The following is a 27,399-nucleotide window of genomic DNA, read 5'->3' as shown; positions in this document are numbered from 1 at the left end:
AATTTGCAAGAAGCAAAGTAAAATATTATAAAAAGTCTATGTGTAGATAAAGATGCTACGATTTGCTGATGATATAGTAATTCTAGCCGAGAGTAAAAAGGATTTAGAAGAAACAATGAACGGCATAGATGAAGTCCTACGCAAGAACTATCGCGTGAAAATAAACAAGAACAAAACAAAAGTAATGAAATGTAGTAGAAATAACAAAGATGGACCACTGAATGTGAAAATAGGAGGAGAAAAGATTATGGAGGTAGAAGAATTTTGTTATTTGGGAAGTAGAATTACTAAAGATGGACGAAGCAGGAGCGATATAAAATTTCGAATAGCACAAGCGAAAGGAGCCTTCAGTAAGAAATATAATTTGTTTACATCAAAAATTAATTTAAATGTAAGGAAAAGATTTTTGAAAGTATATGTTTGGAGTGTCGCTTTATATGGAAGTGAAACTTGGACGATCGGAGTATCTGAGAAGAAAAGATTAGAAGCTTTTGAAATGCGGTGCTATAGGAGAATGTTAAAAATCAGACGGGTGGATAAAGTGACAAATTAAGGGGCCACATACTAAGGCATCCTGGAATAGTCGCTTTAATATTGGAAGGACAGGTAGAAGGAAAAAATTGTGTAGGCAGGCCACGTTTAGAATATGTAAAACAAATTGTTAGGGATGTAGGATGTAGAGGGTACACTGAAATGAAACGACTAGCACTAGATAGGGAATCTTGGAGAGCTGCATCAAACCAGTCAAATGACTGAAGACAAAAAAAAAAGTTTACAAAAGATTATAGCTGCTAATAAAACACAAAAAACACGAACAATGGGAAAGTGTTGCAAATGCAGCAACAAAAATTTGTTACATAAAACAGAAATAAATTCGATCAATAAAATTGTTATTCTACAATTAGAACTACTTGATGAAGAAATAATAAAAGTGTGTCCACGGATACGATAAAAATCGAGGGTTACACTTACAAAGTAATAAGTGCAATATTACATCACGGATCTTCGATTTGTGAAGGTCATTACACTAGATTTATTAAAAAAAAGAAAAATATGGTATGAAGTGAACGATATGACTTTCAACAAACAAAAAAATTGGCCAAGAAATTAAAAAAATATATATGTGTTTGTTCTATAAAGGCAATAAATTTTAATAATAAATCCATATAATTACAATCAGTAACTCATAAAAAAAATAAAGAATAACAAAACGCAGTGATGTCCAAAAAATATTACAATGAAATTGTAAACCGTACGGTAAGAGTCTCGAAGATATCATTTCATCCGCTCAGAAAACAAATATTTCTGTAGTCTAATATAAGTAAAACAGTTTTTAACAAAACTATACCGATATCAAAAAAGATAAAACACTACATTTCTGTTATAAAATCTGTTATTAATTTAGAATTTTGTTTTTAAAAAAAACATGTTAATGTAATAGACAATAGATATAGAATAATAGGTAATAAACAATGTTTAAACGGTTCCATATAAGTAAAAAATAGATAAATCTGTTATAAAACTCTCATCGGGCCGATTTCATTTATATGTAATACTTATCACATTTACAGAAATAATACAGTTCTTATTATTATTCGTTGTTTATTAAATTTGTTACAAATTTTTCTATTTTTTGCTTCTTATATTGAACGCTTAAACGTTGTTTGTTATCTGTTATTTTATATCTATTTATTATTACATATATTTAACATGTATTTTTTTTAAACAAGATTCTAAATTAATAACAGATTTTGATAATAGAAATGTAGTGTCTTACCTTTTTCATATCAGTATCATTTTGTTAAAAACAGTTTTATTTATATTACAGAAATTTTTGTTTTTTGAGTGGAAGAAATGATATCTTATTTCTTTTTCCTGTTTAGCCTCCGGTAATTACCATTCAGATAATACTTTAGAGGATGAATGAGGATGATATGTATAAGTGTAAATAAAGTATATTCTTGTACAGTGTCAGTTCGACCATTCCTGAGATGTGAGGTTAATTGAAAACGAACCACCAAAGAACACCGGTATCCACGATCTAGTATTCAAATCCGTGTAAAAATAACTGACTAAGAAATTATATTTGCTAGACTCTTACCGTACGGTTTAAAATTTCATTGTAATTTTTTTTTGGATAATATTATTAATAATCATAGAAGGATAAATTGTTCTTAAAATAATAAAGCCAAATACAAGAACACACACGCTGCATATAATCATACAAATTAAATATTTTAAACTAGTATTTTGAAATGAAGGTATCGCAAAACATACACAACAATGATATGATTTTAAGAGAAAAAACTAAAGATAATACTTTATTACAGCAAATCAAAATTTAAAGTAGAAATAAAAAATATTTTTATGTTTTAAATTCACTTTTTTATATGTTTCTCTTGGAAGTTTATTTTATTTTTATGTTTATTTTTTTTATAATTAGTTATATAATGATCTAAATACGATTATACTCCGGTTTTAAAAAAAATGTAAAACCTTTTTCAGCTTATATACGTAATTTCAAAAAATACAAACATTATACGAATGTAATTAAATTTTCAACAAGTTAAAGGTAATACATTATTTTAATGCCCGGTATAAAACTTATGTACGGAAATATTAAACTAACACCCTTTGTATTATTGTTTTGTGTAATGGAATGACTTGCTTAAAATAAAATAATGATATATATATATATATATACATACATACATATAAAAACTATATATATATAGCTATGTTATTCATAGAGCGTTGCGATATAGCATAGTGGACAAGCAATCCCCTTTTCCAGTGTTACGCTGTTATGGGGCTTTGTACTATATGATTGATGGGGGTCGCTAATGTGTACGGGCTTACGCCCTGACGGCTATATTAGCCTCCACAAAAGGGTTAATTAATATTCAATAAAAGCTTGATATTCTCACCCCTTTATAATCGGTTCATAGAATAGAGCTTTCTTGACTTCTCTTCCTCCTTTCCCCTTATTCTGCTCTTTACTAAATAATCTCATAAGTTACTCGTTAATGATCTTTTTGTAATATATTAAATAGTATTCAATGTTAAACTACGTCATTAAGTACCGTCTTAGGTTACATTAAACTGTAATAATTTGACGTTGTTTTAGTCATACATTCTATTTTTAGCCTTAGTAAATAAATCTAAAGTAAAATCTCTTATACTCGTAAAGATATACCGTAAAATCTGACTTACGTCTTATAATTTTGTTTGATGAATTCTGTCAAAGTTTTATGACGTAAAACTTATTTGTAATCCTTATTCTTAGCACTTATTAACCAATAATTGGCAAATACATATTAATTTTGTTTCATAAATATTCATTTCAGGTAATAAAATTCATCAGTTATGAAACAGCGAATCTGAATGAAATAATACGTTATAAAGTTTATTGTAATTTAAAGTATTTTAGTCTTAAACATTTTCAGCGTTACATGCATACTGTCACCAAACAAAGAATAATTAGTTCTTCTGGTCCCGAAATCTTATTATGGATTTTTAGTACAGTCTAATCAACATTTCTAAAACTCAGAATTCTTGAAGAAAGGAATTACAATAAAAAAAGAGAATGAAAGTTAAAAAAGACTATTCATAATTATGTCGAAACCGCCGTACGAGACTAATGATTCTAGAACATTGTAGAACATCTTCAAAACATTCTCCCGGGCAGCGTGAATCAAATATGGCCCATATTTCGTTAGATCAAGGCACTTTTATTCAAAATACGAGAACAAATAAATACGATTAATACTAGTAATTGAAAATATAATCCGTCCGATTTTATGAACAGTTTTTTTTAACTTAAATAATATATAAACTTATCTTTGCAACCTGTAATGGATTGTGTAAAGCAGAATGAATATCTTAAGCCGAACCGTACGGTTTGGAATCCTCAAAATTAGAATTCAAACAGTTTTTTTTCTAGGAACACTAAATGTTAATTCATTGTTAAAAATGGGAAAATTTAAAGAACTTGAAACAATTATTTAAGTTTTACAGATATAGAAGAACAAAAATAGGGTTTCATCGGGAAGTAAAACAAGACCTAGGAAAACTAAATAAGAATTTGAAGAAAAAAAAATAACAGGTAGAATATAGTTTTGAAGAGGATTTCAAAGTAAATGAAAAAGAAAAACCAAAGAACAACTCCAGAAAATTTACAGAAGAGCAAAAACAAGCACTCTAGGAAAGAATAAAAAAGTACTGCAAATAACGGAAAGAAGGTGAAAAGAAGAAAGGAAACGCAACGAGATCTAATAATGTATAATCAAAAGAAGAAAATATAAACTACACTGCATTATTCATAATTACAATTGTTAATGTTTACTAATTTATATTTGCCCTTTTTTTAATTATTAAATCAGTTTATTTGCTGATATCCCAATATTTATTTTTATGTTAGAAATTTTATTTTCATTTTAATTTATTCCACAGTAAAACATTTTTTGACCGCAACAAAATGGTGATTTAATTCAAGTAAATGTTAATAATTTTTTAAGGATTTTTTTTATCGCAAGTAACTAGTAAAGAGAGCTTATCGATGTGATTTATTGATCTGGTCAGGAAAATAATTACTGCGACCTAATATCCGATTAAGGAATTTTACGTTAGATAGATTTAATAGGTTATTTTTTTATAAAAATTGTTTTTTCTCCAAAAATTCAAGGGAAACCGCAATTCAAGTTACATTCTCAACGAATGACTGTTATTTTAAAATAAGTAAAACTGCGCTTATCCCTGGAATTCTGTAGCTTGTTAGATTATCCAATTTATATAATATTCTTTAGGAACTTTGTATTACATTATTTTGTTTATGTTATAATAATTTAAGATTTATAAAAGCATGAACTCTTACAAATGAGTAAGCGATTTTAAGAAGCAGTATAAATCAAAAAATAAGCAGTTATTAAAAATATAAGAAACAATTTTGTCAATTTAAAAAATTTAATTTATATTTATTTGCTTTAATATATTTTTGATATAAAATTAAACAGCTAATTATGTACGGGTTTTATAAATTACTTATCGTGCAATATATTAACTAATTTTGTTCTGGTCTACCCGCTTATAACGTTAATTTCACCTTTTTATTAATTTACTACTTTTAACGTAGGGAAAATATAACATAAATTTACCGATAGTTGTATTTTCTAGTTTTTATACTTCAAAAAGGAAATATAAACTGTCATATCAGTTAATTTATTTTTTTTAGTTTTTTACAAGAATTTCTAATACAAATTCATTCATTATTTTTAAAAACGTTAATAATATTCTCATAAAAATTAGACTTCCCTCGCGCGCTATCTATGATCATATAAACCGAACTAAACGTTATGATTCCACCTCTTCTTCGTTATGCAACAATAGGAGTGGGAGAACCAACAGCTATACATGAAAGCTTCCTATTGGTACTTAGATTCAGTAATATTTTTTGTGGAGTTTTAAGTATGCGTGTTTCTCATTTGTCAGAATAATCTTTTTTTTTGATAGTTTTTTTTTTGTCTGCTCACTGGTTTTTAACTGTAACGAAAAGTTGAAATGTATTTTTATTTTTATGAACAAGAGTATATATCTGTATTTGTTGTTATCCTTTGTGTGAGTGTATGTTTTTTTTGTTGTATTCATTAAATTGATCTTTGAACTACGATTTAAATGAAAAAACTACCTAAAATTCCTTAATTTTACTTAAGAATCACCAAAATATTCTATAATATAAAACTTAAAACGATGCCTATTCTATTAATTTTATAATAAAAATTTCAGATTACTTTCCATTTGTTTCCAGATTAAATTCTAATAATTTAAAATTCGAAATATTTTATTCAGAATTAAATGAAATTAATAATTAATTAATTATAGTATAAAATATTTTATAATTTAAATTATATTTCTAAATGTTATCACTAGTTGAAAATTGGTAAGCTTTTATAAAATATTGGCAAAAGGATCGTAAAAATTGTTTAGGATAACATAAAGCTGTAGGAAGAATATATCAAAAATAAGTATCAATACTTAAGTTTTATTATTAGCCTAAAAAAAAATAAGTTCCTGGGTTTAATAATGAATGTGCTAGTATCGAAATAGAATTTCACTAAATTAAGTAAAAAGTTGCCTACAACCTAGTTTAGAAACGATTTTTAACTTTGTGACTAATTTTCATGGTCACCTGGGAGGTTACCGTATTTCGATTCTTTTTAAAATTTTTAATTTTATTTTATGTGTTTAAGACAAGTAACCGGGGGCAGGTGCAGCTAGTCGCACATACATTAACAATGGCTGTGTTCGTTGAGCCGCCAGGCCGTACACCATCCCAACCCTTAAAAAATCGAAATAATAAAAAAACCTGAAAATGGTTTTTAGATATTTATCTGAAGAGTATTTGCAAGCCCTAATATAATGATTATCTCGTTTAGTATAGTCCTAAATTGGAAAATTTCCAATTGTTGTTTGAAATTTTTTATATTTCTTCACCCCTTCCAAGATCGAATTTCAAAAAATCTAAAATGAAATTTTAAATATTTACATCAAGATTACTCGCACTAAAAATCAAGTTGATATCTTCATTTGTCACTAAGAAATTAAAATGAAATAGTAAATTTTATTTTTATGCTTTTTTAACTTGTTAAATTCGGAATTTCATCAATTTAACATTAGTAGTTTTTGCTGGGCGATGATGAATCAGTCAGTCAGTCAGGAATAGTTGCTTTATAGTACGGAACTTGTAGATAGATGTGATGTAAAGTTATATATATTTCAATTTTGACTTATAAAACTGAAACAAACCTCATAGTTTTAGTTATCATATTCCTCACAGTTATCATATTCGTTCCTTAATTCAATATATTTTAATATTTGTATCAGTTTATTTACGAGTTGCAAAGCTAGCTGTAACGAAAGAGAAAGAACGAGAATATTTTAATCATAATGGAATTAAAAGGATTGAATTTTAATGTATCTTTTCTAAACATTAAATGAAATTTTTAACACTGGGTCAACTGCTCTAAACGAAAAATAAATTTTTAACCTTTTATAGTATAATAAAAAAGCGCGGAACAGAAAAAAATGTAGACTGCAACAGGGCAAAAAAATTAACTCGCTTTCACTTTTTATTAAACTTTTTTGATAATTTACCTCCTCAGGATTTATTATAAGAAAAAAAATTTCGCATCTTTTGGCGTACACTTAGCTCGAGTAATTTTCGACTGATCGATTTCATTTCCCTTTATGTTTTAATAATATTGAACAATACATCTTTTTTTGTAAGATTATGGGCATCGATTGCTTTACTCATTTTACCCTATGAGAATGGAAATTTGTTGCGTATAAAAAATGTCATGCCTGACCGGAATTCAAACCCAGAACACGGAATTTTTATACACGGATGGATGTATTTTTATACATTTTTTATACACGGAATAAATAATTTTATATTTTATTAATTTAATTACGTAAAATAATTATTTATAAACTGGTAATTATGTACGATTAGATATGCAACTAAGAAAAAAATAGGATGTATTTTTTTTTTTGTCTTCAGTCATTTGACTGGTTTCATGCAGCTCTCCAAGATTCCCTATCTAGTGCTAGTCGTTTCATTTCAGTATACCCTCTACATCCTACATCCCTAACAATTTGTTTTACATATTCCAAACGTGGCCTGCCTACACAATTTTTCCCTTCTACCTGTCCTTCCAATATTAAAGCGACTATTCCAGGATGCCTTAGTATGTGGCCTATAAGTCTGTCTCTTCTTTTAACTATATTTTTCCAAACGCTTCTTTCTTCATCTATTTGCCGCAATACCTCTTCATTTGTCACTTTATCCACCCGTCTGATTTTTAACATTCTCCTATAGCACCGCATTTAAAGCTTCTAATCTTTTCTTCTCAGATACTCCGATTGTCCAAGTTTCACTTCCATATAAGTGTTTGAAGTGTCGCTACACTTCAAACATATACTTTCAAAAATCTTTTCCTGACATTATAAAAATTTGCGGGAAGTTTTTTTCACCGTGTGTGTGCGGTCGCGTGTTCAAGTTGTGTGGGCATCAAAATTATTTTTTGTACTTTTTTGATATTCTTTTTTTGCAATTTTAAGGTGATTTTGATCTTGGTTTGTAATCTACATGGGGAAAATACGCACTTCTCACTTATGATCGAAGAGGAATAATGACTTTTATTTATTAGCTATAAGTATCATGAATCATCAGACATTGATTGTAAACCCACTGGGTTGGCCTACTGGTTAATGCGTCTTCGCAAATCAGCTGATTTTGAAGTCGCGAGTTCCAAAGTTCAAATCCTATAAAGGCAGTTAGTTACTTTTATACGGATTTGAATACTAGATCGTGAATACCGGTGTTCTTTGGTGGTTGGGTTTCAATTAACCACACATCTCAGGAACGGTCGAAATGGGACTGTACAAGACTACACTTCATTTACACTCATACATATCATTCTAATTCATCCTCTAAAGTAATACTTGACGGTGATTCCCGGAGACTAAACAGGAAAAAAAGTAGAATGAAATGGTTATATGAAATTTGAATTTTTGCTTCAGCCGTAGAAAAATACTTGAAGTTCAATTTAATCAATTTATACGACAATATCACAAACATAGATAATTCTTTCACAAAGAAAATCTGCATGTAAACGAGGTAAACGAGTCTGCATGTAAACGAGTTCAAGGGGCATTCTTTTCGCTTTATTAAGGGACTTTTTTTAACTAATTAACCATCTTAGTGACTTGAAAATGTTGCTAAAATGTGTTGTCATCAGGTGCAAACCTGTATTAAAAATTTCAGAGCGAATGGATAAGCGGAAGTGCTTCAAAATTCGACTGAAATGTTCCGAACCATGAATCTCGCATACATAATCCAAGAGCGAGTTAATATAAGTGGTAATAATAAGTAATGTACGAGTACTCTGTTCTGTAATTTATCTAAAAAGAAATCTTTAATACTCTTTTTCATAAAGTATATAATGACTCAACTACCTAGTTACTTAACTATTTTATAATTACTTTTAGTAATAGTAAGTATCCATTATGATTTTAACTGCTATTACCATTATGTTTAATGCACGAAGTTCATTACTTTACGTAACACTGTTTCTTTGACGGATGAAACTTTTTTTAAAAATTCATTGTTGTTTTTTTAGAATATAATTAATTACCTTTATAAATAGTGTTTAAATAAATAGTGATAAAATAAACCACAATGAATCGTATAACTTTAAATTTTCTCCCTCTCAAAAAAATATTAAATTAAAAATTGAAATGTGATTTCTATATATATTTGGAAGTTTGAGCAATAATAATTAAAATTGTTAATCTTTCTCTAGTAAAATAATCATAAAATTAATACTTCAGCATCCATAAATCATATTTTACACCAGTAATTCACTATTAAATAAAAATAGAATTAATAAAATTTATATCGGATTCCAGTTCATAAATATAAAATAATTGTGGAGAGAATGGTTTTGTAAAAACTTTATTCTCCAAATATTTATATTTTTAATAAATAACTAAAGAAAAATATTATAACACGACTGGTATAGCGGACCTGAATAACGGATTCTTGCCAATTACGAAGAAAGTAGTAGAAAAAAAATAATAATGGGAGGAATCCAGAAAGGGCCTAAAAGAAACCCTTTTTGGTAAAGGTAACAGATCCCTTTAACAATCGTCTTTTGTAATACTGCCCACTGACACATAAGGAGAGTTACCGGACCAAGGCTTGGAATGCATAAAAACGGCTCGGTCGATCATTCTCATACTTCGAGTTGGGTCCGACCGACATGTAAAGAGGATAGGAGAATAAATAATCCCGAGAAGACCACTTAAAAATCAGTACAGCGAAATGAGTCTACGTGAGACGTTATGATATTAGTTCCGCGAGGAAAGTCTGCGATGTCAGTCTGCGAGATGTGACTCTGCAAATCAGTCTCAGCGAGACGTTATGATGTGAGTTTGCAAAGAGGTCAATGAAGGAACGAATTTCAAAGTGAACTAAGTCGGCGCGATTAAGGTGACGTCACAAGTAATGGTTCGGTGAATTACCGTAAAATTATAAGTGAAAGAGTTAATGTATTAAATTTCATTCGTAAAGGGTTAGGGTAGTTTTATTTGAGAACAGCAAAGGTATTTGTAGTAAAATAACTTTATACTTGTCTTGTCTATTGTATTGTTGTTAATACAAGACGAGTGATTAAAAGTGTTAAGACTAGCGTTAACGCTATGTCGTTTATCAATGGGACTGAATCCTGTTTTAGCTGACTTTGGGAGACTAATCGCGTATGAGTTTCGTTCTCCCAGCGAGATTTCCTTTCGGTATTAGAGCCTTCCGGCCTAGTAGGAATGCGCCTTTCAGGAGCCGTAGTGTTTAGAGGATACAATGCGCTCCTTTTTCTGGAGCGTTCAGATGTTCTGGTGGTGACATAATTGTAAGATTTAGGAAAGGAGGATGGATGGTTGATGAGATAAAGTTAGGAAACTTTCTTCATTCTGCCTGTCTGTATTACTGCATCTCGACTGGATTCGTGTCGCGGATTCCAGTCTGTGATAACGGGTCGACCATCATTGATTTTTCTTCTTGTCTTCTTTAATCTGCCTTTCCGTAAAACCGGCTGTAAATAATTTACAAATCGTAAAAGTACTATCGTCAGTACACCAAATCGTACGTACACCGACATAACCAAACATAACCTTCATTCGCTAATCTCGTTTAATTAACGTTAAATATACAAATTATATGATAAACTATAATGATTCCTAAGAAAAAGATGAAAATTTTTGGTTGTGAAATTCCGAAAGAGTATTTTTGGTTTTATTCAAATGGGGGGAGGGGAGCAAAACACTTTTTTCGTTTTTCATGTTTCTGAACTTAGTCACGATTTTATATATATACAGAGTAAATATCGTTTATAGTGACCTCCAAGGAACCGACGATTTTAGGTCATTATAACCGATAATCACAATAACCGATGTTCAGGTAGCTTAGTGGTAGTACTTTAATATGCCATCTACTCGGGTATTGTAATACAGGTAAATAATAATTTATTTCCGTAATAAAATAATATAAAAAATACAAAACTATGCAATAATAAATACAAATACGGTAGAGAAAAAGAAGACAGAGAGAAAAATTGTAAAAAATTACTTTTTGTGCAAAAAGTCGGTTATTTTGTTTTTTTGGAACATTTCGTGTTGTAATACAGTTTTCGAAGGTTCTTTTCTAAATCAAAACAAACACTCAACCAAAAAACAAACAACTCAAAACAAACTGAGAACCGATAAACAGTTTTCATTGCCGCTAAAACCTCTAGAAGATTTGGCGGGTTCCCGTCTATTTCTGCTAGTACTGAAGCCACTACTCTGTTACAGTTTCATGCTTTCTCAATCTTTCTCAACCTCTTTATAATGTTACAATGAATTTGATAACGATTGGTTTTGCAGACTATTGTTCCATTTCGCTAAAGATTCTTCTTCTCATGCGACGATGCAACTAAAAAGGAAAATGTGATTCATTTTACCGTCAAAATATTTCTGTAGCTACAATGTAGATATCCTACGTTACTGACGAATCACTTCTGTCCGTCATTATAAGAGATAAAATGTTGCATTGCAGTAGGAAAAATAAGTCATAATAATCGATAAGCCACTACAATCGAAGTAATTATTTTACAATATATATATATATATATATATATATATATATATATATATATATATATATATATATATATATGTGTGTGTGTATTAACAGCATACCAAACCAACTAAGAGACAAGTGTTTGGTCACTATATCCCATATATCATTATATCCGATGTCACTATAAACGATACTTACAGTTATATGATTTCATTACATTAGTATGATATTTTGCTTCTGTATTTCGGTAAAAAATTCAGGAGTGGAGGGTAAATAGCAGTTATTTTGTTTTTGTTTTTTTGTCACTTTTTAAAAAAAATTTGAGATAATCATGGTCTACTTTCTCAAAATCTTATTCAAAGAATAGAAAAGTTTTTTACATGTATTTCATGCGAAAGTTATTTAATTTTTGACCGGTTTAAAAAAATAATGTATTTTAATTTCTAAAATAAACTTATTTTTTTCGTTCAGATTATATTAATTTCTCTGGTTGTTTATTCATGAAAAAAATAGTTTCAAATTTATCAAACTTAATAAGTAATTACAAAACATTAATTAATATTGTAGTTTCATTTTTATAAAATCGTTTTACACGATTTCGTTTATTCAGATTTATTCAATATTATCCGACCTAGGTAAATAAAGATTTTTAATTAATTTGTAATTAAGTAAATTTGTTAATTAATTTGTTGTTCATGACCCTGCATCTATGCAGGTCAGAATTTTATATATCCCACTTACAAACTTCTGTATTGAATTAATTCACTAGGCAAAAACGCAACTGTAATTACGTACCTTTTTGTAGATATTAAATAAACAATTAAATCGGTAATAATTTCAATGAATTGTTTACTATATAACAGTTAATCAATTTTTTCTGAGATTGTAGTCATTAGTCATTTTTTTTTTTTTTTAGTTAATTAATAATTTAATTTACAACTCTGAATTAAATTGATATTTTACACAAAAATATTAAATCGAGTAATTCTTGTAGTAATAAATGAATGAAATAACGTTTAGCGAAGAAATACGTAAAACAATATATTATCTGTAAAAAGGATCTAATTTATGAGTATAAAAAAAAGATTTTCAAATCTTTTTCGCTCTCAGACTACAGTAGCGTCATCTATAAATAGAGTAAAGTTTTCTGTCGGTGATAAATTTAAAGCTTTAAAGTAAAGAGGTGGCTGAAAAAGTAGGGTTTTAAACCGCGTTTAGAGGAAAAGCTCTAGCACCGTCGCAACGTCGCTATTAATCAGCATTTTACTGGAAACATTTTAAGGGGTGACTATTTTTCTTCCGAATTTGAATGTGAGACACACGTGGCGCCCTCATCTAGCGGTCTGTTAGTTGAGCTTTTATATAAAACGGCATTTCCCGGAACTAATGCTCTAGGTCCCCTTCAATGGTAAACAAAATGAAGTGTTACCACCCTCTCTTACACACCATTCATTCCAAAAGTTCACCTTTTATCGCCTTTTACTTCACTTCTCTTTCTGTAATTTCACTTACTAGCCTACTCCTGCCAAATAAGTCCTGATAGCTACTGAAAATAGAACCATTATTCCGCTTTACAGATCAACAGAGTGACAAAAACGACTTCGTAAAACAAATTCAGTTATACACCGCTTTCTTTCTACTTTCATCGTTTAATTTAATCGAATTTTATCGTACTTCAGAGTATATTTTATTCAAAATATTTTTATTTAATCTTTTTACGAAATCCACATTCCGGTTGAATTCTGGTGTACTCGATCAGTACGTCTATAATGTTAGAGCTCCCTGGTTCAAATCCAGTTACAAATATATTTATTATATTTAAAATTCCTTAAGTGGAAATATAATTTTTATATCGAAAAATGTTTTTGAATACAACAAATGTTTTGATAGATTTGTTTAAATTGATATCTAAGAATTTATATTTAAGTATTAAATATTAATTAACTTACGTAATACGTTCATTTTTACTTTGTTGATCGTTTAAAAAAAATAATTAAGTGATCATAAAGTAATTACCAATTTCGTTATTGTAAGAACCCATAAAATATTTTGTACGTAGAAGATTTTATTATCTAAACTAGAAATGCATATTAATACTTCATTATCTCAGATTTTAAAGCATATATATTTATTTTGTATAACTCGAAATTGAATGGTAATTATTTTTTTTCTTGCTCAATAACAATTATAATTATAATCGACTCTCCTGCGGAGCCATAAGTAAGTTTCCTGATAAAAGCACGTGAGGGTCCTTAAGGAATCCCGCACAAGTGATAGTTGCAAGTAAATTTAAATTCCAATATGAAATTTCAAGCTTAGTCATAAATCACAAAACATTAATTTCAGCACCGTATAGTTTATAAGAACCAACATTAATAACGAAGAATAAAAATAAAAAATAAAAAATAAGAATAAAATGAAAGAGAGTAACAAAGAAATTAGATACGACACTACTAAACTTGACGGTGTTAGATTCCAAACTGTTACGCAGATCCTAAGTCTAGTACATGGGCACGTCTTAACCATCGGACGTTCCAGCTGTTACTGAGTAGTTTAATTGTAAAGTGGTTTACATGAATCTAAAGCTTTTGAAGGTATTTTACACTGCACTGTTGTGCAGTCTCACGAACCGACGGGAGCTCCAGATAATCGTGAATCTCATGGCGCTTCGGCAATCACCCTCGCTACTTTGTTCTAGAATCGTTGTATAATTTCCACATTACTAGTACTAGCTGTTCCCCATAATTCTACACCGTACGTCCAGATTGGGCGAAGGATAATCTTATAAATTAAGATCTTGTTGGATAATGCGACGCCGGAGATTCTCCGTGGCAGCCAATGAAATTCCCTGTACCTTGCGTTCAGCTCTTTTTTTCTTCATTTTCACGTGACACTTCCAGGTCAAACGCCGATCCAGGTGAAGTCTCACGTACCGCACAGTCTCCGTTTGCGGGATCTAGATACTATCGAAGAAGTACACACCGGAACAGTCATCCCCTCCGCAGAACACTAAAAACTATTTCTTCAATAGTTTAGACTTTCACTAATCATGTCAGGTAAAAAATACATGCAAAGAATGTAGTAGAACTCAACAAAAAAAAATTACAAGTAAGGAAACAAATATTAGAGTAATATTTAACACAAAATACGTTTTTATCAGCACAAAACAGATCAAATACTACATAGGTTGAATTACACAAATAATTAACAAGACAAACAATTAATTAATACAACACAGATTGATAAATTAAAGGGAAGAAAAAATTTCAATTACAAGTGTGCAATAATTTTGGATAGCGATAGACGTCTGATTGTGGTAAAGACGTGTAAAAAAAGAATACATTTATTTTAATTGAATCGACCACTGAAAACAGTTAAACAAATTTATATCTTACAAAACATTTTTATAATTAAAAATTTAACTTATTTCACTTAATGCATTTCATTTTAAATTTAAGTAACCCACAGGGTTGATATAGTGGTTAAATCGTCGTCGTAAATCAGTTGATTTCGAAGTCAAAGTTCTCAGGCTTAAATCCTGATAAAGGTTGTTGCTTTTATTCGGGTTTGAATACTAGATCATGGATACCGGTGTTCTTTAGTGGTTGCGTTTCAATTAACCATACGTTTCAGGAACGGTCGGGCCTGGATTTGTGCAAGGCTACATGTTTACCGGTACAGTTACATTACGCTGATAAGTCGCTAATGACCGTATCTGTTGACGCGACTACAAACAAAAATATTAAAAATAAAAAGATTTAAGTAATTTTGATGTTATAACATTAACACATTATAAAAAAGAAGAAATATTATTTTATAATAACAATAATTTAAAACTAACGTTTTGTCTTCAATATGAACAAAAAACAACCTCCTTGGACAGTTATGATAAAGAAGATGACGAAGAATTGTTAGGTTTAACAGGTTTTAATACCGATTAGTCCGTCCATATGGATTAAATTAATAGTACTGTCTCAGAAAAACTGATTAATTGTACACAGTAAACAATTCATTGAATTATTACCGATTTAATTTTTTATTTAATATTTACAAGTGGTATGTAATTACAGTTGCGTTTTTGCTTAGTGAATTAATTCAACACAGAAGCTCGTACGTGGGAATATATAAATTGAATTTTGTAGTGTAAGAAAAATGCCATGCCTGTACGGAATTCGAACCCAGGACCCCTACGGATGATGAAAAGCCGAGACGCTGCAACTTCTCCACGGGAACTGGCATTATTTATTTATTTTTTGAAAGACGATTTTTTTTTTTTAGCTTGTTAAAAATGCTTAACAGAACATTTGAAACCATAATCTTATTAGGTTCTACTATTCAGAATAAAGTTTTTTCTTTTTTTTAATTTTACTTGACTTAGCTGATGATTAAAGATTACAAATTATTTTATTGCTATCTTAAATAATTTATAACCCATAAGGAAAGTAAGTTATTTATTTTATGATTTCCTAATTCATTCTCTTTTGTTCTAATTATAATGAATTAACTTTTGTTAATTCAACGTAATGCGTACACTATTGTGTATTAGCTACTTGTTAAAAATTAAAAACAATAAAATTTAAATACATCAATTTTGATGGAATTTTTTCTATTATCTATAGGTAAGGTCATGAACTTTTTTTTTGTTTTTTTTTTTATCTTCAGTCATTTGACTGGTTTGATGCAGCTCTCCAAGATTCCCAATCTAGTACTAGTCGTTTCATTTCAGTATACACTCTACATCCTAAATCGCTAACAATTTGTTTTACATATTGCAAACGTGGCCTGCCTACACAATTTTTTCCTTCTACCTGTCCTTCCAATATTAAAGCGACTATTCCAGGATGCCTTACTATGTGGCCTATATGTCTGTCTCTTCTTTTAACTATATTTTTCCAAATGCTTCTTTCTTCATCTATTTGCCGCAATACCTCTTCATTTGTCACTTTATCCACCCATCTGATTAACATTCCCCTATAGCACCGCATTTCAAAAGCTTCTAACCTTTTCTTCTCAGATACTCCGATCGTCCAAGTTTCACTACCATATAAAGCGACACTCCAAATATATACTTTCAAAAATCTTTTTCTAACATTTAAATTAATTTTTGATGTAAACAAATTATATTTCTTACTGAAGGCTAGTTTCGCTTGTGCTATTCGGCATTTTATATCGCTCCTGCTTCGTCCATCTTTAGTAATTCTAATTCCCAAATAACAAAATTCTTCTACCTCCGTAATCTTTTCTCCTCCTATTTTCACATTCAGCGGTCCATCTTTGTTATTTCTACTACGTTTCATTACTTTTGTTTTGTTCTTGTCTATTTTCATGCGATAGTTCTTGCGTAGGACTTCATCTATGCCGTTCATTGTTTCTTCTAGATCCTTTTTACTGTCGGCTAGAATTACTATATCATCAGCAAATCGTAGCATCTTTATCTTTTCACCTTGTACTGTTACTCCGAATCTAAATTGTTCTTTAACATCATTAACTGCTAGTTCCATGTAAAGATTAAAAACTAACGGAGATAGGGAACATCCTTGTCGGACTCCCTTTCTTATTACGGCTTCTTTCTTATGTTCTTCGATTATTACTGTTGCTGTTTGGTTCCTGTACATGTTAGCAATTGTTCATCTATCTCTGTATTTGAACCCTATTTTTTTTAAAATGCTGAACATTTTATTCCAGTCTACGTTATCGAATGCCTTTTCTAGGTCTATAAACGCCAAGTATGTCGGTTTGTTTTTCTTTAATCTTCCTTCTACTATTAATCTGAGGCCTAAAATTGCTTCCCTTGTCCCTATACTTTTCCTGAAACCAAATTGGTCTGCTCCTAACACTTCTTCCACTCTCCTCTCAATTCTTCTGTATAGAATTCTAGTTAAGATTTTTGATGCATGACTAGTTAAACTAATTCATGAACATTTCAAAAAAACATATGTTAAAAATTTTATTTCGTTTTAATTCTTGCTCCTTCCGTAAAAATATTTTATTAAAATACACAAGTAAAAAAAAAATATTTCTGTAAATTATAAAAAACAATTCCTGTTAAAGAAAAAGTTAAAATAGGTAGAAATCAAAGTAGTTTGATTTCAAACGTCTAAGATTTCTAATAAAAATGTATTTTCTACTAATATATCATTAAACAAATCAAGTTTGTAAAAAAGACAATGTTACTTGTTCGAGATAAAAAATAATTTTTCCAATGAAAGTATCATTTCAAAACTTATTTTTATCGTTTGGATTTTTGTTCTTATTTGTTATAAGAACATGCTTGTGCAGTGATTTTCATTTTCATTAAATGAAGATGTCATATCATTAATATATAATATTAACGTAATATGTATTTTTAAAAATTAAACAAAAATTTATTAGAAAATATAACGAAAAATATAATTAAAAATAAAAAATTACTTAAATTTACATTATTTTTTTTTAAAAATACGAATAATACCAAATATTCTACTAGTCAAAAATGGTAATATATGTTCAAATAATAATAATGCCGATCTCCGTGACGGAGTGGTAAGCGTCACAGCATTTCAAAATCGATTTTAAATTCGATTGGAAAAAACAAAAATCCAAAATAAGAATAAGGAAAACAGTAAAAGATAATTTAATTTTTGAAAATGAAAATCAATGAAATTTGGTACACGTATGTAACTTCGATGTGTAAAAATAAATATTTTTACGTTTTTAAAATCTTTTATTAGTCTTAAAAAAAATACAAAAAAAATTACAAAAATATATTTTATTACATATAAAAAATTATTTTTTTAAAAAAGCTTTTATTTACCTAATATTAATATAAACATTAATAAAAAAAAGGAAACAAATTAGAAAAACCCTCTAAAAAGTAAAAAATAAGAATTAAATCAAATTGAGAATTAAAAAAATATATACATAATATATTAACAAATATAAAAATGCACTGAAAAGTAAAAAATAAATTATATACATATCTAATAAATAATCAATAAATAAATGTAATAATTATTACATTTTAAAATTAAAAGTAATGAAAATATTTAGTTAAATAAAAGCTCAGTTTTTATAATAATGTTTTTGAATAAGTATTTATAGACATTTGCTGTATTTTAAAATATATTTTTAGTTTAATGAGGTTGTTTAGTATATGTAACTTTATTTATCTGTAATAAAATAACTCAAGTTTTAAGACTTTGATGGATCAAATTTGCACCAAGATGACCTTTAAGGGTTAATAAGATTAAAAATAAAAATTAAATTTAGAAATCTTGCACAAAGTTATTACATTTTGATGGTAATCTGAAAAATTATTAATTATTATAATTATATTAATATTATAATTATAATAAAGTAGTCGTTAGTCCTGTAAACATTACCTAAAACCTTTGTCTGAAAAAAGTTTTGATATGACCAACCCTTACGGCAAGGGATGACCAAAATGTTGCTGGAATAGTAAGATGGGGCTTGTCGTACGCTAAACGTGTGAAACTTTTTTTCACATGCAACCATTGTTATATTGAGTAATATAACGTTTTTCTTAACTTTAAGGTGGAAATCTTTTTTATCTCCTACATAGCATCGATGAAATCTTCCTCCGCCTTCCGGCATGCCAAAAGGAATTTTTTTTATCTTATAATGACGTCAGTTATATAATGTATTATTATGTACTCATATAAATAAAAGATTTATTCATAGATAATACACAAGGCTGGAATTAAGTCAAACGGAATTTCCATGATTACAAGTAAATTTGTAATAGCATTTTTTCACAATAACAGATTAATGTTTCCGAACATAATTTGACTTATTTATTGTTAGCCTACTGAACTAATAATCTTAATGTTTTTGAATAGAAGGAATTGAAAATGAATCATAATACATAGTCGACTGTCAGATTACTTGCGTAAAATATCTAAAAATGATTTATTAAAAAAAGAATTCCGAAACAATAGATATTCAAAGTTTTACAGTCAAAAACAATTGAAGTTTTTTTGAAGGAAAAATCACGCTAGCCGGTTTATGTCCCAACAGTAAGTGTTGGCAAATAGTTTTTATTAGATATTAAACTTTTTATTTTCTGTGTAAATAGAACTGCCAAAAAATAATTACTAGTAATAATTCCGGGAAGGTTTCAGTATTTTTCCTGTTATGAATCATAGTTGGAGGGCATGAAATCAAAATTTACCGCAAAATTATACTTATATTACGATTATCTTTAAACTGTGCTCGATATATCGAAATACATATAGGCACTAATAGAATAAACTGAAATATTGAGTCACAGATACTATTATCGATAGGATACTATTGGATTAGCACTTTTTTTTGTTTAACCTCTGGGACCAGCGTTAGATATTGCTTCAGAGTATGAGATGAACGATTTGTAGCGTGTGTGAAAATGCCACGCCTGACCGGGATTCGAACCCGGGAAAGGCCGAGACGCTACTACTTGCACCACGGAGGCCGGCATTCGATTAGTACTTGCCGTTTAGTATTATGGAGTATGTTCATTTTCTCATTTTTAGTAGAATTTTATGATTTCAATAGAATTAATGAAATGTTTAATAAATCGTAATTATTTAATTTGATGGACACATATTTTTTTCCATTTTTAAAATTGGTAGGAATAGCCTCCCCTATAAGAGTAACTAGAAATTACTCAAAACAGATTAAATGAAATAAGGTATCCGATTGTTTATAGCTGAAAACTTCTTTCTTCTTGATAATTTTTTTTTTTACTTTTTTAACCTCCGGGTCCACCTTTAGGTGTTGCTTCAGAGGATGAGATAAATGATTAGTAGCGTGTTGGAAAATGCGATGCCTACCCGGGATTCGAACACGGGACCTCCGGATAAAAGGCCGAGACGCTACCACTCGCGCCGCGGAGACCGGCATTGGTGCTTGATTAGAGAAAATGTGCAAAACGTTTTTCTACAATAAATCTGAATTGGTCGTATTGGTTCATATTATTTATTAATGTATCTTAAAATGATTATTTTATACAAAAGAATATAAATAATTACCATCGGTCATAACAATTATAATTAAATAGAATAACATAACCGTATCTATATATCTACAACTAAGCATTTTTTTTTTTTTGTTTTAGAAATTAATTTTATTATAAGAACAGCTTAATAATGTAGTCAGTACCTGTCGGGTTTTTTATAGATAACCCCATCTCATTCCTTAGAATGACGGATATTTTCTGGAATAAATTTATTTCAACACAACTTAGAAAATACTTTATAAAAAGTAATTCGATTCGTCTTAACGGATGAAAAATCTAACATGAGTTGTAATACTATGCTCGTTCAGTAATTAAAGAGACAAATGGCAACAACAGAAAAATTATTATTAAATAAAATAAACTGGAAACTGTGCGACTCTTCAACTTGACACTCCTGACGTAAAAAACTTTAGTTGTTGGAAAAGAAAATCCAAGTACGGCAATAATGATTATTTCAAGAACGATTCGTACACCGAGATGAATATTCTTTACTACTGGAATAAGAAACCTCACAGACAGATTGGACCAGTTTCTAAACGTAGCCCAAACAAATATCCCAAAACAGTATTCTGTATTACAGAATGGATATACAAAGTATGCTATTATTACTAAATCCTCAAATTTTAATACAAAACACTACTTTTTCTAGAAAAAAAGGACAATCTTAAAATACTACCATTATCAATAACATTATCAGCAGAGATAAAGATTTTAGTTTTGGATACACCGTTTGGAATGATGTCAAAATTCCGGTTTTTATTGAAGGAAATCTGACAGGAACTTGCTTTAAGAAAAGGTATGACTAATTAAATTTTAAGGAATTAAATAACAGAAATTGTTATTTAATTCCTTAAATAACATATATTATTATATATATGTTATATTATATGTTATATATATATATGTTATATTATTATAATAATATGTTATTGCCACGGCACCCTGGCGCGACTGATATACTGCTCAACGGGGGTTCTGGTCGCCCCGAGGGTGCTTAAACAAACTATAAATGAGACTCGTAGAAGAAAGAAAGATATGGTAGGATAAGTTTTAATTTTAATTTTAATTTAATGGTCTTTTGGGAACCTATCTCAAATTTTAATATTGGGGCCCTTTACACCCCATAAGTGTTTTGTGATTGTCCTTGTCTTTATGTCTTAAATGTTTTGTGTAGTTTGTGCTTTTAAATAAAATGTAAGGGCCCTTTACACCCTTACATATGACGATCCAGATGGTGATAGTAGTTTCTTTTAAAGATTGTGACGAGGGCTAATGACCTTAGCAGTCGATGCCCATAAAAATTCAGAAAAAAAAATATGTTATATTATTATAACATATATTAAATAACATATTATTATTTGTTCGTATTATGGGCTACCCTTCTTGTATTGCTACTTTATTTAATGAAGATATGGTTACATGAAAAATTCGGTGACAGTTAGTTACGTACAGAGCGTCCGTAAAGTCTTTCCATGATTACAAATTTATAATAAAAAAAACCTGTTACAGTTACAGCTGCGCGGTTTGTGGCAAAAGAAAGAAAACATTATAAAGTTTTTTTATATTGGTATGTTGCAGGTAGAGGCAGAGTAGATGGCACTGTGATCAATTTTTTTATAAAATGGCGTCAATCTAGGAGAAAACGCAAATGTGTGTTGTGGTATTACGAGTCGAAATCGCAGATTACTGAGCAGCGAAATTTTAGAAAAGGGAATACGGACGACCAACACCTGATAGCAAAAGTATCGTTTCACGATAAGCAAAGTTTATGAAGAGTGGAAGTATAGTCGACCTTCCGTGAACAGGGCGACCATCCGTTAGTGAAGAGAAAGTTGAAGTTCTGCGGCAAGCGTTACTGCATAGCCCTTCCAAATATACCCGTGCATCTCGTGAACTAGGAATTCCCCAGTCACCGGTGCACAAAATTTTACACAAGAAAGGTACGGTTACACGCGTATAAAGTTCAGATATTGCAAAAACTACAGCCAGATGATAGCCCTCGTCGTGCTGCCTTTGCGACCGAAATTTTGAGTAGATTGATAACGACAATTAGTACCTGCAGCGTATGTGTTTTTCCGACGAGGTAACTTTCCACACTCGGGGAAAGTAAATAGGCATAATAAGTAAATATGAGGCAGAGAAAAAATTAGAGATTCCCCTGCAGTGAATGTGTGATGCGGTTTGATGCACGACAGAATCATCGGTCCCTTTTTTTACATTGAGCAATCAATAACAGCTAACATTTACCTGGATATGCTGCAACAGTTTGCTACACCTCAACTAAATGACTTGCGACGTAGGGTATTTTTTCAGCAAGATGGGGGCACCATCATATTGGGGATTACAGGTTCAAGATTTTCTGAATGAATCATTTCATTCATGGCAGATGGATTGGGCGCGACGGTCCCATTCCCTGGCCACCACGATCACTAGATATAACTCCCTTAGACCTTTTTCTCTGGGATTATGTTAAGGACAGAGTTTACGCAACACCCGTACCTGATCTGGACACATTGAGATGGAGAATAACTGAAGCTGTTGCTAGTATTACCGAATAAATGTTGACCAACGCTTGACGTGAAATTCATTATCGGTTGAACATTCTACGAGCGATAAAAGGCGCACATTTGAAGTTTATTGACGTGGTAATAAAAAACTTGATAATATTTTCTTTCTTTTGCCACAAACCGCACAGCTGTAACAGTAATAGATTTTTGTAATCATGGAGAGATTTTATGGACAACCGGTATGATCGTTTACTATATACTAGTATTTCTCAATTCAAAATTTAATTTCTATTACTTTTTTTTTCTTTTCAACCTTAAAAATGCTTTTTATCCTAGTAATGATCTAACGATTAAGAGCGATCATTAATTTTTCAGCCATAAGGCCGAGTATTTTGAAGTAAATAACACTAAAACAAACAGACCTCAGTGGCTGAGTAGGTAGTGTCCCGCATTTCGTGCGGAGATCCCGGGTTTGAATCTCGGTCAGACATGGCATTTTTTCCTACGATATTAATTTTCACCGGGCTAACGAGTTGCCCGCTCCTTCATAACAAAAAAAGCCTAACAGAAAAAGTGGTGTAGTTTTATTTTGTAAAATATTAATTAAAATATTATCTGTTGTTATTAAATTATATTTTCTTAGTAAGTAATTATAATTATAATTATTATGAATTAATAAAATTAAAAGACATTTTATAATTCAGTAAAATTAAAGTTTTTTTCCTATTTTCTACTACTAGGAAATAAATCATAAGATTTTATTTCATGAGAAAAATATTATTATTAATTTTAAATAAATAATCTTCTTTTTTTTAAATTTAATTTCAAATAAAAATTTAAAAAAATATATTAAATAAACTCAAACGTTATTAAATATCTTAAGAAGTAAAATATTTTCATTTTTCTTATTTCTAAGTACTACAAAGATGTGTTATTATAACATAATTATAAAAATTATTTCAACGTTTTTACCCTGAAAAAGGTAATTTAAAATTTAATTGGTGTTGGTCACTTACAAGTAATTAAGGACAGTTCATCAGGTCATTGAGCTTTGTTCTAATGGTATATTTTTGTTTTGATCTTTATCTGTTCGGTTTCTTTTTCTGTAATTATTTTAAATTACAGTTAGAAAGAAAATACGAAACAAAAAGTCGTCCTTCTGAACCCAAAATGAATAGATACTTGTTCATTACTTTCATAAAAGTAAGAGCTCTTTTAAATTATTTCTTTTATGTTAGGGATCTTAATTTTTCCTCAAATTTCCCATTAGATGATAAGGAACCCCCTAAAATAAAATAAAAATTATTCGAAATTTGGGAATTTTGATGCTTTTTTTTGTTATATCATAATCAATGAAAAAGACTCTTGATACTTGGACTTCCAAATTTTAACAAATTCCGGAAAGTTGTTTTTAGTTTTCTCGATCTCTACGTTTATAAAATTAATTTTTGTGATATTAGCTTTATTTATATATATAAGCTTTATTTTTATATATAAGAGTCTATTTTTACAAAACTTTTGTAAAAAAATTCATGCTTAATTAATATAATATAGCTATATCAAACTTTACTTTATCGGCTTTTCGCCGAAAAGCTTTTCCAGTTTTATATACATATATGTCGTAGGCGAATTTAAAAAATCAGGATTATTGCAATACTAATTGCAAAAATTGATAAATTACTAGCTAACTAGAAATTATAAATATTATCTAACAAAACATAAACTACGCTCGCTTCGCTTGCTAGTTAGGTTATCGAGCGTAAGTTTGGTTAGATTATATTTAAAATTGTAAGCAATAATGCAAATATATTAAATTTAATTTTCTAATTAGCCTGGTGCATTGCAATAAGCCTGATTTTTCACCTACGATATATTCTGATATATATACCCGGATTTTCATAACCTATTTTCTACTCGTGAAAAAAATTGACAAAAGTTCATATAAATATATGTTCTAAAATGGTTCGTTTGCGAGTTACGGCTAATGAAAGATTTCGCTCGGATATCAGCTACCCTGGTGAGATGAGGTCGTTCTGAAATATTTAGGACGTAATTAAGAAGCAGGATTAGGATTTGATATGGTTTTTGACCTGAAAGTATGATAATATAGGTCCCAGAACTGTATCTGCAGTAGTTTTTGAGAAATTTGGAGTAACTGTGTATAAATTCGGGATAAAAACCCTGTATTTAAAATTTTGAAGTGCAATAATTTTGTTAAATGGGTGATAACCACGTAAATATTTTAAACAAAATGTGTAGAAAATTTAATTCTCAACAAAATTGAATTGCATAAGTTGAATAATACACTGTATTTCAAAACAGTACATTATTAATTTGGCAGAAAAGTACTTATTAATAAAATAAATTTAAAAAAAAATTAAATTAATTAAAAATTAATAGTTATTTTTTTGACGTTAATTTAATTTTAGTTTTTACTTCCTTGTACGAAATATTATGATCTCGAAAAATTTCGGTTTTAAGATTTCAACAGATATATATATTTTGACCATCCCTGAATCCATTTTGACCAGTTTCGGCGTGGCGTCTGTCCGTACGAGTATTTCGCCTAACTCAAAAACGATTAGCTGTAGACTGTTGAAATCTTAGATTTAGGACTGTTGTAGCATTCAATTGTACACTTCCTTTTTGATTACAATCGACTGAATCAGAACTGTCCAAAAAAGCCCAAAATCCAAAACAAATTTGGATTTTGGACTTTTTCTTAACTGCAGTAATATGCTCTGATCGAGAGGTTTCAACGATATAACAGAAATGGTACTTATTTTCATCGGTTCCAGAGTTATAGCCAAATAAAATTTTAATTAAATTGTAACATCCAAATATTTCATTTGGATGTTACAACGGGAAGGAAGGCACATCAGAATTCATCTCCTTTGTTTTAACCTTTTTTTTAATTTTAATAAATTGATTTATTAATATTACTAACCTTTGATTGTAATAAAAATTAACAGTAAATAATAATTCAATAAAAACAATTTTAAAAAATTAAAAAATATCCGAAGTTATTAATGAAATGAAATTTTATGTACTTTTCATTTTAAAAAATGTATATATGTAATTTAATAGGCGTACATGTGGTGTCCACATCCGATCTTTTTTTTAAATAACATATTTCTATACAAAAACAAATTTCTTGAAATTATATTTATTTTTTATTGGGTTATTTTACATAAATTTTCTCGTAATAAAATTCTATACAAGTTTTGATAATAAATTTTAAGCATTTAACAAAGTTTTTGTATTACAAACTTAAAAAAAATGGTTTTAGAGAACAAATTTACTTGTTTTACTTCGGATATTATGGAAACTACTAGACATAGTGGACCTAGAACGTTTTATTCAATTTTTCAGATCAAAAACCATAAGAAACCATCAAGTTTATCCCCCTGGGCCTTGGAGAGGGATTGCTAATTGTTCAATAGTTGAACATTAATTGAACGTTTGGAAAATAGAGAAAAAAAATATAAGTTTCTAATTATTAAATTCTTTAAAAACTTTATCAATTCTAATTATTAATAAAATTTGTATAAATAAACACATAAAAATTATTTTTGTATGTGTTTATGGCAATTTACCGATAGTTAATAATGTTAATTTAAAGCAAATCTAATAAATTTTTTCGACTCCAATTTTTTGGGCTTTAAAACCTTTTTATCAGAAAATATTAAAAGTACAGTTTTGGTATCTGTTTGATTCAATTTCCCAGGTACAAAACTTAAAAATTATTAATTTTTTATCGTAATTTCGGTATCAATAATTTTTATCTGGCTTTATTTATATAGCAGACTTACTAAGGGAAATGTGCAATGGAGTGGTTTTTCATTGACTTTTTTTTCTTTACAATAAAGATATTTCTGTATTTCATTTTACGAAGCTCTAAGAAATACATGTGTATTCAGTCCTGTAAATAATACCATCTTCACTATATATTCATCAGATACATAAAAATCATTACTATCAGACAAAGTAAGGATGCATCTTTTGTTATAACTATTTTATATTTATATTATAATCCAAAGAAAAATTGTGACTGATAGTGAAAGTGATACATCTATCTACTTCTTACAGTTCTATAACAATATAATATACATTATACAATGCTGCAGTTCATGAAGGAAATCTTAAAAATAATATAAAAATTTAAATTAAATAAAACAAAAAAGTAATAAAAAAAAGAATGTATTAAATGTAAATTGTGAGGAAAA

This window comes from Lycorma delicatula, chromosome 7 (assembly GCF_047948215.1).
Source record: "Lycorma delicatula isolate Av1 chromosome 7, ASM4794821v1, whole genome shotgun sequence".
Taxonomy (NCBI): domain Eukaryota; kingdom Metazoa; phylum Arthropoda; class Insecta; order Hemiptera; family Fulgoridae; genus Lycorma; species Lycorma delicatula.
This window is presented reverse-complemented; position numbering follows the sequence as displayed.